General features: G+C 39.4%; 1 protein-coding gene across 1 annotated transcript in view; it reads right to left on the minus strand.

The window, feature by feature from the left end:
• KCTD16 (potassium channel tetramerization domain containing 16) overlaps positions 1-19,194 on the minus strand; it is a 166,207-nt gene that overhangs the window by 80,655 nt on the left and 66,358 nt on the right. The gene's annotated exons all lie outside the window — the stretch shown is intronic.

Raw genomic sequence — 19,194 nt, forward strand, 5'->3', positions numbered from 1 at the left:
TCTTTCCATTAATTTCATGATCAAGCCATAGGTGAATTCAGCATCAGAGCTATTGCAGAAAAGGTACCTCCTAGAGCAGAACCACAGCACTTTCAGTTGGAACAGCTATTATGTATATGGGTATAATTTTGGAGGTACCTGTAGGTGGCACAAGCAGCTAGTGGATATTTTAGTTACAGCTCAGTCATCTCTAATTTAAAGACCAGTGTCAGAGCTGAACCTATTCACAATACAAAGACTTATGAAGCTTAAATATATTACATTTTAAAGGTTGAAAGCAATGAGCAAAGCCTAATTCAATGTGAAGTTTAGGCTGGTACGCTATTCACAAACAGACAGATACAGGACTGTATGTCCACATTCGCACATCACAACAGACGTTCTGCATGCGCATGATAACTAAAAAATGGATGAATAAAAGATGAACAGAGCAAACCCACTATAGTTGCTTGATAATGTATTCCCATATGCAACATCATCTTTTATGTCCTTTGTTCTAAAATTGTCTTGAACCATCTTCCAAATTCTTCTCCTCTTTTTTTTTTTTTTTTGAATGCTGCTGAGTAGAGAACATTTAAAGGGACTTCACTCCTTCAAGAAGAGCAAGGCCAAATTTAAATCAGTTGCAATATGCAAGTTTGTTTTTGAACCCAGTTATACTTTTGGCCTTCACAACATCCCATGGCAACAAGTTCCACAGTTTGTGGAAGAAGTACTTCCCTTTGTTTGCTTTAAACCTGCACCTATTAATTTCATTGGCTGATCCCTAGATTTTGTGTTCTGTAAATGGGTAAATAACATTTCCCTATTCACTTTCTTCAGGCCATTCATGATTTTATAGACTGCTAGCTTATGCCCCCTTAGTTGTCTCTTTTCTAAGATGAACAGTCCCTGTTTTCTTTAAAAAATCTCTCCTCATATAGAACCTGTTCCCTTCCCCTAATCATTTTTGTTGCCTGTCTCTGCACTTTTTTCAATTCTAATATGTCTTTTTTGAGATGGAGTGATCAGAACTGCACACTGTTGTGACGTTGCACCCTATATGATTTTATGAAAATATGCTAATGAGTATGAATATAATGTAACTGGAATATGCTTCCTGCAAAAGATCTCTTGTAAGGTATCATTACAAAGCTTATAATCTACTGAGTGTGGTCATCCTATTTGTATAAATGTATCACTCTTGTATCTGAAACGAGAAATATAAAATATAACTCTGAGGGCCTATTGTAATTATGAAAAGTGGGGGCCATTAATGGTGGTTTGGAATCTTGATGGCTCCCATTAACTAGGACAATTGACTGTGGATGGTGCTGTTTGCAGGCAGGCCTTCCTGTGAGTCAGGCTGGGAGGAATGAAGGCTTGGGGTCTTACAGTGACATCTGATCATGTCACCTGAACTGGAATCCATCTTTAACCTGATGTTTTTCCATTGAGAAGGAGGCATGGAAACCCAGAGGGACAAAGGATTCTCACCTTATGCAAAAGATATATAAGTGGGTGGAACAGAACAAAGGGGACAGCCATCATGAGAAATCCCCTAGCTACCACCTGAGCTGGAACAAGGGCTGTACCAGGGGAAAGGACTGTGCCCAGACTAGGAAGGTGTCCAGTCTGTGAAAGAAACTTATTGAAACATCTCTGAGGGTGAGATTTTATCTGTATTCAATTTTATTACTGTATTAGGCTTCGATTTGCGTGTTTTATTTTATTTTACTTGGTAATTCACTTTGTTCTGTCTGTTACTACTTAGAACCACTTAAAACCTACTTTCTGTGTTTAATAAAATCACGTTTTACTTATTAATTAACCCAGAGTATGTATTAATACCTGGGGAGGGGGGCAAACAGCTGCATATCTCTCTAACAGTGTTATAGAGGGCAAACAATTTATGAGTTTCCCCTGTATAAGCTTTATACAGGGTAAAACAGATTTATTTGGGGTTTGGACCCTATTGGGAGTTGGGCAACTGACTGTTAAAGACAGGAACACTTCTTAAGACACTTTCAGTTAAGTCTGCAGCTTTGGGGCACGTAGTTCAGACCCTGGGTCTGTGTTGGAGTGGACTGGTGTGTCTGGCTCAACAAGACAGGGGGCTGGAGTCCCAGGATGGCAGGGAAAGCAGGGGCAGTAGTAGTCTTGGCACATCTGTTGGCAATTCCCAAGGGGGTTTCTGTGAGCCAACCCATCACAGCTGTATTCAAGATATGGGCGTACCATGGATTTATATAGGGGCATTATGATATTTTCTATTTTATTATCCATCCCTTTCCTAATGGTTCCTTACATGCTGTTAGCTTTTTTGACTGCCACTGCACATTGAGCGGATGTTTTCAGAGAACTATCCACAATGACTCCAAGATCTCTTTCTTGAGTGGTAAAAGCTAATTTAGAACTCATCATTTTCTATGTATAGTTGGGATTATTTTTCCAATGTGCATTACTGTGCATTTATCAATATAGAATTTTATCTGCAATTTTGCAACAGAGAGTCCTGTGGCACCTTTACTTTTTACAGATCCAGACTAACACGGCTACCCCTCTGATATCTGCAATTTTGTTGCCCAGTCACCCAGTTTTGTAAGATCCCTTTGTAACTCTTCTCAATCAGCTTTAACTATCTTGAGTAATTTTGTATCATCTTCAAATGTTGCCACCTCACTGTTCACCGCCTTTTCCAGATTATTTATGAATATGTTGAACAGAACAGGCCCCAGTACAGATCCTTGGGGGACCCAGCTATTTACCTCTCCCCATTGTGAAAACTGACCATTCACTCCTACCCTTTGTTTCCTATTTTTAAGCAGTTGCTAATCCATGAAAGAGGACCTTCCTTCATATCCCATGACTGCTTACTTTGCTTACGAGCCTTTGGTGAGGGACCTGGTCAAAGACTTTCTGAAAGTCCAATTACACTATATCGATTGGGTCAACCTTGTCCACATGCTTGTTGACTCCCACAAAGAATTCTAATAGATTGATGAGGCGTGATTTCCCTTTACAAGAGCCGTGTTGACTATTTCCCAACATGTTGTGTTTATCTCTGTGTCTGATAATTCAGTTCTTCACGATAGTTTCAGCCAATTTGCCTGATACTGAAGTTAGGCTTCCTGATTGTAACTGTTGGGATCGCCTGAGGAGTCTTTTCTTAAAATAGGTGTTACATTAGCTACCCTCCAGTCACCTCATACAGAGGCTGATTTAAGCGATAAGTTACATACCACAGTTAGTAGTTCTGCAATTTCATATTTGAGAATGAAAAAAAATCCTGGCCCCTTTGAAGCCAGTGGGTGTTTTGCCATTGACTTCAATGAGGCTAGAATTACAAAAGGGCTATTGCCTTTATTACATCTTTACTCAGGGCCAGATCCTCTGCAGGTGTAAACTTTCATAGCTCCATTGACTTCAACTGAGCTGCAACAATTTACACAAGTTGGGGACCTGGCCCTCTGTGTTAAACCTGCAATTATCTGAAGGTCATGTGGGCTCCAAGGGTGGGCTTTCAGAAGCATTTGACATTGGCCCAGCTCTACTCCTTGACTTCAATGGGAGCAGAGTTAGGCTAATGCTGAGCACTTTTGAAAATCCCACCCAGGGTCCACACTATTTTAATATACTGTGTTGAACTTATAGGGACACTAACGGCAAGGGGGAGAGAAACGTAATTGTGGAAGCTGAGTATATCAGTTTATTTAGTAAGACAGAACTTAGGCAGAATTCTTCCATCTTTTGATCCAACAAAAAAGAGGAGATGGAAGAGAGAAATGCTTTAACAAAGGTGCCCATTGCCCTAGGCTTGCTTTCACTAGTTATAGTTCCCTGTTGTTATTCAGTTCCTTTTGGTTCGGAGAACTGGGTCACTTTTAATGGTTCACTTATTTTATATGAGAGAGTGGGACGGAAAAAAATTGCTGCATAATAATGTGAAGCTTGGTTTGACTAGTGTCACACAGCTGATGCCTCGCAATGCCACTCTTTTTTTTATATACCAAGGATGTCCAAAATGCAATCCCAGGGACAAATATAGCTCATTAGGCCATATGTTGCGGCCTACGATGACCGTGTCCCTGTAACTACAGGTTGAGGATAAAAAGTGATCAGATGCAGGTTTTTATTGCAAAATACAACTGCAGTGGATGCCATTAAAATATCACCATTTACTGCTCCACGTATCTGCAGCACATGTGCTATCTTTCCTTGAGCAGAAGTGTAATCAATAACACTGTCTAAGCAAATATTTATGGTTCCATACATTTATTTTTATTTAAAAGTTCTATATCTTTATATGCAAATTAGGTGCAGTTGTGAGACTCTGGCAATACTGATTTTATATATATGGATAAATGTGACAAGACAACTTCCTGTGCTGTCCTTTGTAGACTTGCACCAAATCTTTGTTATAAAGCTCCAGACTTGAAGAACTTGTCTGATTTCAGGACGAAGAAGAAACATAATATTCAGTTCAGATTTTGGCAAGACAGTCTCTAAGCTCCATAGGCCTTTGGAGCTAACCAAGGACAACTTCTGGCAGTACATTAACACCATCCAACGTTTACTTTTTCATATGGTTTCATTATGAAACCAGTTTCCATGTGGTTTGAAATTTAGTTCTACTCAAAACTCATTGCTGCAAGAGAACCAAGACAAACCACTGATTTTCACAAAATGCTAGGTCTGAGTAGAAAGCTAATGTAAGCTGCAGAAGGCTAGTGTAGTTCAAAAAAAGCTCTTGTCTGATTTGCTTGCTATGCTCTGTGTATCATTCATGGTAGTTTAGGAATCCACACAAATCATTGTCCTTTTCTCACCCATAAAAAAAGCACTCAGCTTTGCTAGCAAAAAAAAGTTCACAAAGTAAAAAATCAGCTTTTCCTTCGACCATCCTAGGCTTATCCCTCCGGAGCAGAATGAGGCCACTGGCACAGAATACTCCAAATAATGCATTTCAGAGTCCCTTGATGGTCAGTTCAACTGGAGCACAAGGAGAAAGAGGCTTTAGCCGTACACTATCCACAATGACGTTATTCACAATGACATGTCTGAAGACTACTTTGGAGCATAGAGGTTGGATTGGTGCTGGATACCCATGGATTCCATCTAAAGATCGATTGCTTTCCAATTTACTCAATGCAAATGTGGATGCTATTCTTGGCTGTTCGCCAAATTCTTGTACAGCATGTTCAGTTTTAAAGTAACAACATTTAATACAGTTGCAGTAAAAAGAAAAACAATGCTCTGCATCCCACACCACCTGTATTTGCTTAATTTTGTTATTGCTGTTTATGATGCTATAAAGCTCCTAACCTCAAGGTGTTGGAAATCAACCCATAAAATGTCTTAGCAAATGAGCTGGAGACTAATGAACAGAGAGCCCTGATTTTACAAATATTTCAGTACTGTCCAAGTCCCTTTTAAAATCCAGGCTGCACTGTGTTTATGCCCAACATCGTTTTGTTCAAAGATGTCACCTAATAAAAATGGTGTTGCTCCTGTGATTCCTTCTTGTAGTAACACAATGAAATAAGAAAACTGGAGGGCCAGCAAAACTAAAAGAAAAGCCCCAAGGGAAATGTTCCCCATACACATGCCCCGCTTTGTTCACCTCAAGGGAGTGCTAACTCTCTAGCTTAGCAATGCTGAGGATCAAAATGCCAATGACACTAACCATCATAAGAGAGGTCAGATCTGAGTACAGGTTTATGAGTTCATATCCCAGCTCCCTGGGCTTAACTAAGTCACTTGATTTCTCCCCCCATCATCTCCATAATGAGGGTAATAATACCTCACCAGTGTGTGCTGGTATTAATTTTATGGCAAGTGCTTGGAAAATTAAAAGTGCTTTATGTCCTCATCTAAAGCCCCATGAAGTTCAATGGAAAAATTCTCATTAACATCAATGGGTTTTGGCTCAGAGTCAATAAAACATCGTTATCATTATCAATATGTTCAGCCCACTCTCTGTGATTCAATTTTGATTTATGCTACTATTACCTTACATGGAACTTCACTACAACCACCTTGAAATGAATATGTCAAAGACCTTTGCTGTAGAGTGAGAGAAAGGAGCCAAGAAACATTATATTTATAGAATCCAGGGACACTTAGTGGGCAAAAGGCACTGCTCATTCTATTTTTAAATCTGAATCTTCTAAGAATCCATGGTATCTTTACTAGAGCGCGTCAGGACATTTTGACAAAAATTTCAATGAAAAAAGAAAACAAAATGGTTTTTTTCCCAGTTTTCTGAGCAGCTGTAATATTTACTCATGGGGGAGAACAGCCTAAGGGGCCAGAGCAGCAGTAAGGGGAGGTTCAACATCCTCCCATCAGATGAAGAGGAAAGGGCAACATGATGTTTTTTCAGAACATTTTCCCGATTAGTTTCAACAGAATTCACTCATGTATTGCAACGTGATCCAATGGAGGCTCTAATCACTTGGAAAATAGGGCCAATGAATTCTTGCTAACAATTCCAGGTTTGCACCCTCGGCAGTCTGCAGGGGTTCGGGGGGGAAGCTGCTTTTGTTTGTTTGTTTTCTCCTTAAGTGGATCTAGCCAGGGGGCAACATCCCAGTCTCAGAGCATTGGATGGGGTTAATCCAGTTCTGCTAAGGAAAGTGCTAGGCATGCTCCATTACTTTGCAAATAATGTAAATGCATCATGCTTTACATGTAAGGGTCACCTTAATTAAGCTGCAAGTAACATTTCCCCCTCAATACAGTAAACATACAGTAACCATGGGCTTTAACCAATGGATCCCATCAATGGAAACTTCCTCTGCAAAAAGATTTGAAACAGCAGAGATTATTGAGATACTATTACCTCAGATAAATTATATTTTATCAAAGAAGCACTGAAGTACATAATATAATTATTCTAAGAGCAATTTACTGATGCCAGAAGATAGACTATTTTACATATGCCATTGAGTTTATGGTTTAAGAACAATATTTCCAAGTACTATCAATGAGCAATGTTCTAATAGTGTTCCTTTCTTTTTCTCTCCCCTCCGCCCACCCTGGTTCCTTTGGTCATGAAATCACAAACGAGTATATTACTGGAATTAATGAGAGTATAGACAGAGCTTAGCAAGATACCAGATAAATGTCAGAGCAGCATCCAGCATGGCAGAGAGAACTATACTGTCTCAAGTAAAATCAGTTGGTTGTCCCTCAATATAAACAAGAGAATGTCCCTGACAGGGCATTCTTTGTGAGGGCCTCTCAGCTTTGGACAGCTCATTCCCCAAATATGTGTTCAAAGCATGATGCAAAATCCCACCTTTTTAAGGGACTTTTGTCTAAGGGGGCAATATTCAGACAGGGTTCTTTTTCATTGATTTGATCTAAGGGTTAGTTAGTTACTGCCATATAGAGTGAAAGCTGCTGCTGAGTCTAACTTCGTGTTTTGAATTATATTTTAAAGAACTGATAAAAATGCCTAGACCCTGACACATATACTTTTTTGTGTTCTATTTTTATATATCTAAATAATTAAAGATTTTCAGTTACTGGAGATGATAGCAAAGCCATGAATTAGTCAGAGAGTTACACCAGGGATAATTATTACCCATTTTTTCTGTTATGCCAAAAAAGATTAAGTATGTTAACTGTTGGAGGGGGAGGCTTGGGGGAGGGGCAGAGAGGAGGTCATTTTGTTCTGTTTGTGGGGGGCGATTTCTGGTTTTCTTTGATGCTGGAATCAATTAAACATTTTATTGGCATACATGATATTTCCCAACTTCCTAGATGCTGGCTTGCAAAGCTTACACAGCTCTAAACATGAACCATCATTTAGTGTTCTACTGCTGATTTACTTTTTATATTCCACACAGCCAGTTCATAACTATGGTTAGCACATTAATACTAACCTGAAGAAACAAAACTCTGGAGAACTTTTTTTTTTAGTCTCTGCTATTGGGCCCATAAATCCTGCCAGACTGCATAGCAAGGGCAGCCTTTAAATTATTATACCAAAACCGACCTCGGTGAGCGAGTCAGGCGAATACAAAGTAAGAGTTCAATGTCAGCAAGCAATCTGTGTGCGCCAATACACCTGGGCTGGTCTGGTCAGTGAGGACCAGCTGTGCAGACATTATCCAGAGGGGAAGGAATAAGTACTTTATTTACAAGAATCTATTTTTGCCCAGTGTTGGATTTGTTACATGAGAGAAGCACCCAAACAAGGTTCCAAATGAATGAACACTGTTGGAGCAATGTCTTGGAGAAATTAAGTATTCAGTACTTGAGCTCGAATGATTTAATATTGATGGGTGACATGCTTATATGTCATACACTAGTAAGGCCTAGCCTGGATAAAAATCACCCTGGTATTCAGTGAGTATCTAAGTCATATGCTGTTAATAGGGCTGGCTCCAGGTTTTCTGCCGCGCCAAGAGGCAAAAAAAAAAAAAAGCTCAATCGCGCCGCACCATTCTTTGGCGGAAGTTCAGCGGTGGGTCCTTCACTCCCTCTCATCCTCTTCGGCGGCACTTCGGCGGCAGCTCAAAAAGGAATAGAGGGACTGAGGGATCCACCGCCAAATTCCCGCCAGACGTGCCGCCCCTTTGTATTGGCCACCCCAAGCACCTGCTTCCTTAGCTGGTACCTGGAGCTGGAGCTGGCTGTTAACACAACACAATGAATTTGAGAACCTGTCCTTTCCAAAAATATTATGAGTCAAATTCACTGGTTCTGATTTTCATTGGCACCGAGTTTGTGACCTCTTCACCCTGGCAGAATGGTGCAAAGGGGCCAATAAGAATCAGGACCACTGTCCTAAAATAACTTCCTTGGAGTTACACCTGGCCTTATAATTTGGCTTTTTGAGCCTTGGGTATAGCAAAGTCAGCACCTGGCTAATAGAGGGCATGATCCAGAGCCTACTGAAGTCAAAGGAAGCTTTCCATTATCTTCGATGGAAAGATCAGGCTGAAGTAATACTCAGCAGAAGACTGAGAATTTAAGGCTTGATTCACATACACAGAAAGGGCTTTGGAAGTCTAGAGGTTAGATCTGTTTCTCTCCTTCTAAAAGTGAACTCAGTAGTGATAAAAGGTACCAGATTAGCCGCACTGGAAAACAGTCCTGCATTCATTTACAGAACAGGCTCAGCACAAACAATGCTAGATTCCTCCCTCCTCCCTCGTGCCCCATTCTCTAACCTAAAGGAACCACTGCTATGGATTAGAAGGTAGTGCAGTCTCCAGGCTCTCTTTGTAGACATCTGTCAACTAAACTGTACTGAGATCACCAAATAGTTTCATGCAGACCACTGAATTGCTACAACTTTCAGTCAATACAACCTGCCCAGTGACCTAGAAGTGGAAGATTTCTTATCCCATTATTGGATCTAAGAGAAAATGACTATCAACTTTTCACTATATTTGCACAATTTTATTCTGAGCTACTTCGCACAGAATTTTTATTTTTTTTTGAGACATTTCAGCAAAGTGGCCATTTTACATCAGTGTTTTCAATGGATCATTTAAAAAGTGCCAAGTTTGAAAGTTTTTGATTTTCATTTGGTATTTTTCATGCCTTCGCCCAGTAATTAACTCTGACAATCTGTCTTCTTAAGCTGTACCTATGCAGGTGTTTTTAATTCACAAAGATCTACAAAAGTCTCATATCAGATATTGTTCAAATGTTATAACTGCTATATATTCGACATCTTCTAATAATGTAGCATATTTGGAAAGTGCACAATATTACTGAAATTCCCCCCATCACATCTATATTTACTGTACCTCAACCTGGCAGCATTCAAAACAAGCCTCCAAATTTTTGGGTATTAATCAAGCAAACGGAACTGACCCTTTGAATCATTCAAGAAAATTTATCATTCATAATGAATACCATGGAAATTGAATTCATTCCAAATGAAAACATTTACATGGTTTAATGGACTGACCAGATACTGGTAGCCCTGTGCTCCCAGATTCTAATCTAAGCACTAGCTGTGTGGTCCTGGACAACTAATTTAACCTCTTGCTATAAAGACTAATAAGTTAACATTTGCAAAGGGCTCTATAAACACCAAGTTTCATTACTGATAAAAAGATCCATCCAACAAAAAATCCACAAAATCCTATGGACCAGATCCTCAGCAGATGTAAATCAGTGTAGTTCCAGAGACGACACAGGAGTTAATCTGATTTATGCCAGCTGAGGCATCTGCCCAAATTCCTAAAATCAATATTTTATCAAGTATTAGAAATACCAAATGCAGGAAAATAGTCTATTTTTTTCATTTCTCAAACAAACCCAGTTAAGAGACAAAAGTTATTCATGGCCAAAAAGTCCAAAAGTGCCATCATGGCAACTGGGCTTTGGCATGTGTATCAAGTAATGAACTTTGCTTCCACAAATAAATGTAGAGAAGATGGTTTAATTCTCTGCCCGCATATAGGGCCAATCATTTCACTAGAGTTACACCAGGAATGAATTTGGCTTTTGGCCTCTTTTATTCGGTCTTCCTTGTTTCTCAGAAGTTCCCACAACATTTTGGAAATTAACCAAATCCTGATAAATTTAAAGAAACTTGATTACTTCCTAGTGCACTGGATGCAATATTTCACATCACACTAATGAGTGGAGGAAGGAAATGAAAGCTGCATTTCCCTGAACACAATATGCCTGTTTTCCACAGATTCAGTGTGATATGTTATTGACTGGTGCCGAGGGCCTTTTTTATTTTCTCCTTAGGAAATCTTTCATAGTAAAATATGGAGACTCATTTTTTTTCTCCAACTCTCTCTTTTTCTGAATTATTTGCACACTCAAACATGGGAAATCAACAAAGCCAGCTCTCTTGGCAAAGAGAATCACTTCCCTGAGGTCCCTACTGCATTAGTGAACATGGGGAGATGAAGAATATTTACAACTGGACTTCTCCAAGGAAATAGTTTGATGAAGACCATTTTATGCTGTTGATCAAATCTATTATATCTCCCATATTTTATGGCCCTGTTAGGTCTATGACACAAATATTTCCAGTTTATTTTACTAGTCTGAGCTACAAACACCGACAATGAAATTTAATAGGGCAGATGCTAAACACTACATTACCCATGACGAGATAGTACACACCATGACGGAAGGCATAAATCAGAGAAAAATAGCAATGCATAGACAGAGATGTTTGCTATTGTATGTGTCTTTTGTTGCTTGACTTCTATGGTGTGCTTATTTTGTATGGCCTGTGCTTCTTTGATTTAATTGTGGCAGCAATCAAAGCCCATGAATTCATGAAAAGCACTGACTATAATGGAATTTAACACTTCCTGCTGCCAACTTCATGTATGGTGAAACTGGCTATTGTAGCCCTTAAATGCCTTAGTGGCACTGTACATAGGGAGGCCATGTTAGGGCAGTATCTCTGCACTCCCTAAAAACCCCCAAAGGCTGCAGCCATTGGTCTTCCAAGGGATTGGAGGTATGAATTCTATCCCCCCATTGCCGCTTGGTACCTGCTACAGTGTGCCACTTTTACATGCTTTCAGAGGAAGTGTGAGATTAGCCAGGAGACAGAGGTTGCCAGTCTCTTCACTCCTGTCCTCCCACCAGTAGGCTCTTGCTCCTCACTGCCTCCTTTCCATCCACATGAGCTGCATCTTCATGCAGCTCCCAGCGATTCTCCCTTCCTCCACCGTCTTCATTGCTGCTTCTCCCAACCACAGCTCTCTGGGTGCCAAAGGGGACATGGGCAAGAGGACACCTTGCACTGCCAGCCTAGTGCCATGCTGAAAATTGAGCATTTAATCCTCCTCTTTGCCTTCTGTCTCTTAGCCAGTTTCAGATGCATGAAAGTATTTTACTTGTTCTCCTGTGAGCAAACAATTTCCTCAGTAGCCTCTTTTGATGGACTTTGTTAGAGGTTTTTTAAAAGGCCAAATAAATGTCAGCTGGGTCTTCTTCATCCATTATGTTGCTGACACATTCAAAGAATTCTCGTAGAGTGGAGAGGCACAATTTTCCGTAACAGAAGCCAGACCGGTTATCTCCCTCTCATTTCATGTCAGTCTAGGTTCTCTAAGGATAAATTTGTCTAATATTTTTATTTTGGGTCTTTCCAACAGATGCTACTCCTGAAAAGAGATATCTCTTGAGGCTGATGCTAATGGGAATTAAGCAACACCCCCAATCCAGTGGTGGATACTCATGAAAATATTCCCATACAAAGACTGCCAATACCTCTGTTGTTCCAGAACTGAAAGTGTACAAATATGAAGGGTAAGAGTTACTCTGTGGCACGCAAAAAGTAAGGAAAAGCATGCAGTACTACAACAAACACCAGACACCATATTAACCTACTTCTTTGTATCCTAAAAACATATTTGCTTCCCATTTTCAATATTTTATAGAAATGCAATATATACTGTAGTGCATAACGATTTAATTATAAGCAGTTAATGAAAACCCTGCAGTTAATAAAAATCCCAAAGTAGCATGCACGGATAGAATACGGAACAATTTTGCATATAAATGAAAAATGAAGACAGTGTATACTCTAGGCCTACTTAGCTAAATTCATGCAGGTTAATTAACTTCTACTCAAACAATTATTAACATTTCTCTGTTGTTTCTCTTCCTGTTTGTTAGCTCAGGCACTGCAGAGCAAGTTCATTCCGTGCCATATTTTCAGTAGTGATGCATACATTTCAGTAAATGCTGCCTTATGCAAAGGGTTTGCCCTCTTTTATGCCATTTTGCGTTAGCCTTTTAAAAAGCCCTGCAGTGTACAAGAAAGGTGAAATAACAGGTATCTTCAGATATGTGTCTTTCAGAAGCTGCCTCTGATGCATTTAATTTATTTTTCAAGGGACAAAAGACAAGCAATATAGGCTCAAAATTTAGGATCTATAAAATAATGACTTTTTCATGTAATACATATTTAGCTTGTGGAGTTCACTGCCACAAGAGATCACTGAAGCCAAGTGCTTAATAGGAATCAGCAGATAGTATTGGACATTTATATGGATAATGGGAATATCATAATTACAACAGCAAGTCTTAAAATAAATAATCCAAGAGTACAAACCTTCATGCTTCAGGGCATAAACCTACCTCAGATTAATGGGGATTAGGAAGAAACTTTCTCTGTGGGTAAGTAATTTCACAAAAGCCTGTTGCATGTTTCTTGTCTCCTCCTCTATAGCATCTGGTATTGGCCACTGTCCAAGACATTAGCTAGATTATAAACCCTACTGACCTGATTTAGTAGGGAAATTTCTCTATCCCACTTTAAATGATTAAAATCATTTCCTTCCTTCAAAAAACAAAAATAGAAACACCTTACAGTGAAAAATAATGTCTGTTTTTAAATGTAAACCTTTCTGTGCTGTTCTTGAAATTCAAACACAACAACATCCACAGCATTCTGCTAGTTCAGAAGAACCAGAAGTGAAAGTTTTTTTTAAAAGAGTGCAAATGGTGCAAAGTACATTAGATTGCTAAAGGGGGTGTGGTTGGGAAGGTTGTTGTTTTTTTAAAATAATCTGAGGAGTTATTAACATAAGTAAGGAGATGTTCGATAGGATTTTTGTTGTGGCAGTGTCCCTATGATATTTATTGGGACAAGTTCAACTCTCCCTCACATCTGTGTCAATGTGGAGCATGTCCCTGGAAACCACTGGAGTTACTCTGGAAAGTCACAAGTGTAAATTGGTACTCACTGACACAGGTCCAAGGCTCACTGAAGTCAGTCAAAAATGCTCATTGTCTTCGTGGAATTTGGATCAGGCCCATTGTTCTTATTTTATATTTCTGTATGAAATTTTATTTTATTATTTTTTTAAAACTTTGATAGGGACGAATTCTGGGATCCTTACTAAGTTCTACCTGAGTAACTGTTGAATAAAAAGTAAGTAAGGACTCCAGGATTTGTCTCTACACATGTCAATGAAGTCTTTGGGTTCAGTGAGAATTTGCACTGACTAAAAAGTGAAGGGAAGAGAAGAACTTGGCACATCTTTCCCACCCCTTGCTCCCCTTTACAGGCTACCCAGCTGTAGGTAGCTACATGGGAAGGAAAGCAGTCTTCACAGAGCAACTACGTCCCCTCCATGCATGTGGGTGGGAATGGGCAGGAAAGGAAGGATAATGGGCAAAGTCTTGGCTTCATTTCCGCCCCCCACCTCCATGGTTTATAGATTCATAGACTCCAAGGCCAGAAGGGCCCGTTGTGATCATCTAGTCTAAGCTCCTGTATAAAACACAGAACAGAGAATGTCTACAAAATAACTTGAGCTTATCTTTTAAAAAAACATCTACTCTTGATTTTAAAATTGCCAGTGATTGAAAATCCACTACAATCCTTGATAAATTGCTCCAATGGTTAATTACCTTCATTGTTAAAAATTTACGCCTTATTTCCAGTCTGAATTTATCTAGCTTCAACTTCCAACCACTGGATCTTTGTCTGCTAGACTGAAGAGCCCATTATCAAATATTTGTTCCACATGTAGGTACTTACAGACTGTGACCAAGTCACCTGATTACCTTCTTTTTGTTAAGCAAAATAGATTGAGCTTGTGACGGGTTGGATCACAGAAACCCCCTTGGGAGCTGCCACCTGATGTGCCAAGACTACCCCTGCTCCTGTTTTCCCTGCCAGCTCAGGACTCCAGCACCCTGTCTTGCTGAATTAGACACTCCAGTCCACTTCAAAACAGACCCAGGGTCTGAATCACTTGTCCCAAAGCTGCAAGTTTACCTGAAAACAGCTCATAGAAGTGTGCTTGTCTTTAGCACTCAGATGCCCAACTCCCAATGGGGTCTAAACCCAGATAAATCCGTTTTACCCTGCATAAAGCTTATGCAGGGCAAACTCATAAATTGTTCGCCCTCTATAACACTGATAGAGAGATATGCACAGTTGTTTGCTCCCCCAGGTATTAATACATACTCTGAGTAAATTATTAAATAAAAAGTGATTTTATTAAATATAGACAGTAGGATTTAAGTGGTTCAAAGTAGTAACAGACAGCACAAAGTAAGTCACCAAGTAAAATAAAATAAAATGCGCAAATCTATGTTTAATCAAACTAGATACAGATAAGTTCCTCACCAGTTCCAGAATGCTCCCTTTTACAGGCTAATCTCCTTTTAGCCTGGGTCCAGCAATCTCTCACAACCCCTGTAGTTACTGTCCTTTGTTTCAGTTTCCTCCAAGTATCCTGGGGGGGGTGGAGAGGCTCCTTCTTTAGCCAGCTGAAGACCAAATGGAGGGGTCTCCCACAGGTTTAAATAGACTCTCTCTTGTGGGTGGAGACCTCCCTCCTATGCAAAGTCCAGCTCCAAGATGGAGTTTTGGAGTCACCTGGGCAAGTCACATGCCCCTGCATGACTCAGTCTTTACAGGCCGATGCCATTGTCCACATGGTATCTTGCATGTCTCCAGGAAGACTTCTCATGTGGATTGGAGCATTCCAAGATGCATTGTTCCCCAAGTGTTTCCTGATCAGGTACTTAACCTGGCGAATTCCTTCCTAAAGAAGCTGACCAAATGCCTCACAAAGCTTACTTAGAAATCAAGCAAGCATACAGCCCATATTCTTAACCTCAAGTAGAAAATGATATATATATGTACAAATAGGATGAATAGATATAGTAGACCATAACCTTTACGGAGATATGTTACATGGCACAGGCAGCACAAAACATATTTCAGTTATGTCATACATACATTTATAAACACACACCCCCATAAAGCCTTATGGGGTACGCTGTCACAGAGCTCTGTGAGTCTTTCACTTTAATCATTCTCGAAGCTCTTCTCTGAACCCTCACCAATTTATCAGCATCCTTGTTGAACTGCAGTATTCCAGCAGCTGTAGCATCAAGTGCCAGACACAATAGCTGCATCAGTGTAAGTACACAGTGCCAGGTATAGTCCTGGGGCAGGCTACCTGCCCCCAGAGCAAGGGGAGAATTAAAGGCAGATTATGACTCAGAGTCTGCTCCTGCCGGAGCACAACAATGCAGGACTTGTGTCAATGGCATGATTTAGCACCAAGGAGGGACTTCAGGATCTGGCCCATTATGTTTATCTTGTATATGGTTTTAATTTTTATGAGCGGTTCATTAATGTATTTTAGAAATATTAACAGCATAAAATTGGATTTTTTTTATCACAAATTAACAAAGTTCAGAATGGGTCAGATTGTGGGGAAAATAATTAGACATTTGTTGTGAAATCTAAAGAGGGTTGGAGATGAGAATGTTATCGCTTTTATCACACCCATTATATTATCTCTACACAGCAAAGGGAGCCTTAAAATGAGTTTAAATCTCTTCTGCAGTTTACAGTACAAATTAATAATGGCTCAGAAGATGAGGTCTTACATATTATTCATGATCTTGAAACTATTATCGTAATATGGAGCAATTATCAACACACACAGCAACCAGAGTAATTAAAACATTTTAACTAATAAAATAAGGTCATCAAATCAAAATACAAGATAATTACATTACAGAACTGCACAACCGAAGGAAAAAATAATATGGAAAATGAATTAAAAATAAGCGAATCCGTGAGATCATTAAGCTTGATTGGAACTATGTTGATGTCACTGTGGCAAAACAAGGCAAATTTTACTGTTTTTCTCCTGAGGTGGCATGAAAGTTGCCATTCATAATTGGCATATGCATTAAAAACACAATAGTCTATGATCCCCATTACCTTCTCTATGGTCTGACCCTCTTGTCTCTGAACCCATCACAGAGAGGATGCATAAAAGTAACAAATCGATGAGGAAATTAACAATTATCAGCTTTTAAGAAAATTCCCTGAACATACAGTTCTTTCACCCTGTAACACTTATGAGCCATCAAAGACAAGGTGGAGAATGAAGCAGCCAGTGGAAATTGAGTAATCAAAGAATTGCTTATAATTTAATTGGCACTCAGAAAATCCATACACGCAGGATTAGATAGAGAAGTGATATTTTCACTATGACAAAGACCAAATGGAATATTAGCATGGCTATGGAAAGATAAAACTATAGACAAATACTTATGCATACTACCATATATTCACTCCTTGACAAAAACTTATAACTACATCCCATTAGTTTTCCTCATTAGAGATCAGTGAAGCAGAATGAGACAGTGCTGGATTGATATTAGCTGTTTGCACTGCAATACAGGTCAGAAGAGAGAATTGCTACTATCTCAGGGTATGCTACACTACAGCTTTTTCAGAAAACGAGGGTGTATGGATCTCAAGTGCATGAACCAAGAATGATGGATGAGCAGAGCATCAAATATTTCTATCACTGAGCGCTGTTATAGACATCTGCAATCTACTCTCTGTGAAGCTAGGAGTTGGTCAGTGAGAGGTCTAAAAAAACATTCTTTACGTGGTAGGTATATAATGTGGCTGTACAAAAGTCAGCAGAGGATGTCATATGGTGCAATCATCTTTAGTGTTTGACACCTGCCTTAATGCCTACTTGCCATGTTATATCTAAAGATGAGACCATTCCACTGTCCCCAACAAGCACTCCCCAAATTTAGGAAACATTTGTATCTAGATCAGTTCTTTGTGACTGGCCCCTTTCCCTGTAATGAACCAAACCAATGCCCCATATCTGAACAACCATGCCCCAAATCTGAACATCCTTGGTGAAAGTTTATGTTGAGTTCCAAACTTGCAATTAGACCATTTGTGTGGTGACCCAAATATCACAAACTCTGGGAGATTTTGCAGGCCAAGCCATCTCTGATTATAGCATATATGGAAATCTATACAGGACCATAAACAGAGATGAAGAAAGAAAGACAGCAAGAAAGAGATTGTCACACTTATCTACAATCTTTCTTTCTTTCTTTCTGACCCTAGCTACTGCAGAGGACAGGAAACCAGGAAGCATTTCTGATGTAGCATTTGAAGAATCGTTTCCCTGAAAGGGCTCTTGAATCATAGAATATTCATCAATTTGACTTCAACCCATGACTACCTGGTAAGTACTCTTGATAAGTCAGTGGTGCTTTAGAGCTACATATGTCAGCAATTGTGATTTTGGGTATGGTCTTCTCACATGTGATGCATTACTATGAGATTTCACATAGTTACTCTATTTTACTCAGCAAAATTATTCAATGAAATGTAGTTATTATAAAATACTGAGGAAATTAACCAGTTACCAGTGAAGAAACAGCTCCCCCATAATGGACCTTCTTTGGCTCTGACACCAGCATAAATTAGGACCAACTCCATTCAGCTCAATGGCATTATAGTGGAGTTAAACCTGGTGTAACTGAGCTCAGACTGCAGCCCTGCATTCTTTTTTTCCTCTCTAGAAATTATTTTTCCTGGAGGAGGAAAGAACCTGCACTCATTGATATTGAAACCCTGAAGCGCTGATGGAAATGAAGAGATAAGCAACTGAGAACATAACTGAAACATCTTCAAATGCAGAAATGTAGAGCACCAGGTATATATAGGCTGCAAGTTAGATAAATCTTTTGGCTGAAAGATGGCCTGAGGGAAATGACTTTAATGGAGAAAAGGCAACCAGAAAAGATGGTAAGATCAGACTTCTGCCTTATGTGGACTTAATGAGTCTGTGAATAGCAGGAAAGTAAAGCAATTACCATTCTGTAACAAAGGATATTGACTATAGCAGCCCTAGAATCCCATTATGTGCACATACTTATATCTTCTTAGAATAAATTACACTTGACAAAATAAACTTATACATCTCTTCAGCCTCTTTCAGCCCTCAGACACACATCCTGTTGTTACATTAATCCACAATGTTTCCCACAGGCAACATATTCTATGTATCATTCATGCTTGTTAAGCTAAACTGATACATGCTGAAACACACATAGGAGTTTATGTATTCATAATATGTATTCATACCATTATTTTAGAATTACCCTTTCCATAGGAGTTAATATTATTGTTATTATTATGAGCATTTATTTGGCATCCATCTTCCTGGCATGTGAGTGCCCAGTAGAGGGAAGCTCTATATTAGCATACCAAGTCACAGACATCAACTCACATCACAAATAAAAATTCTGGTTGTTTTCTCATCCTGGTCCCACTTTGTCCCACATCATAAAATCACTTCTCTGTCTGTCCTGACGAGCAGCAGCTGCTCAAGAGAGGATCAGAACTGGAGTAGCAAGGGTATGCCAGTGTTTGCAGAGTTGTACAGAGGTAGTTTAAATAAATAT

This window comes from Emys orbicularis, chromosome 8 (genome assembly GCF_028017835.1).
Source record: "Emys orbicularis isolate rEmyOrb1 chromosome 8, rEmyOrb1.hap1, whole genome shotgun sequence".
NCBI classification, from domain to species: domain Eukaryota; kingdom Metazoa; phylum Chordata; order Testudines; family Emydidae; genus Emys; species Emys orbicularis.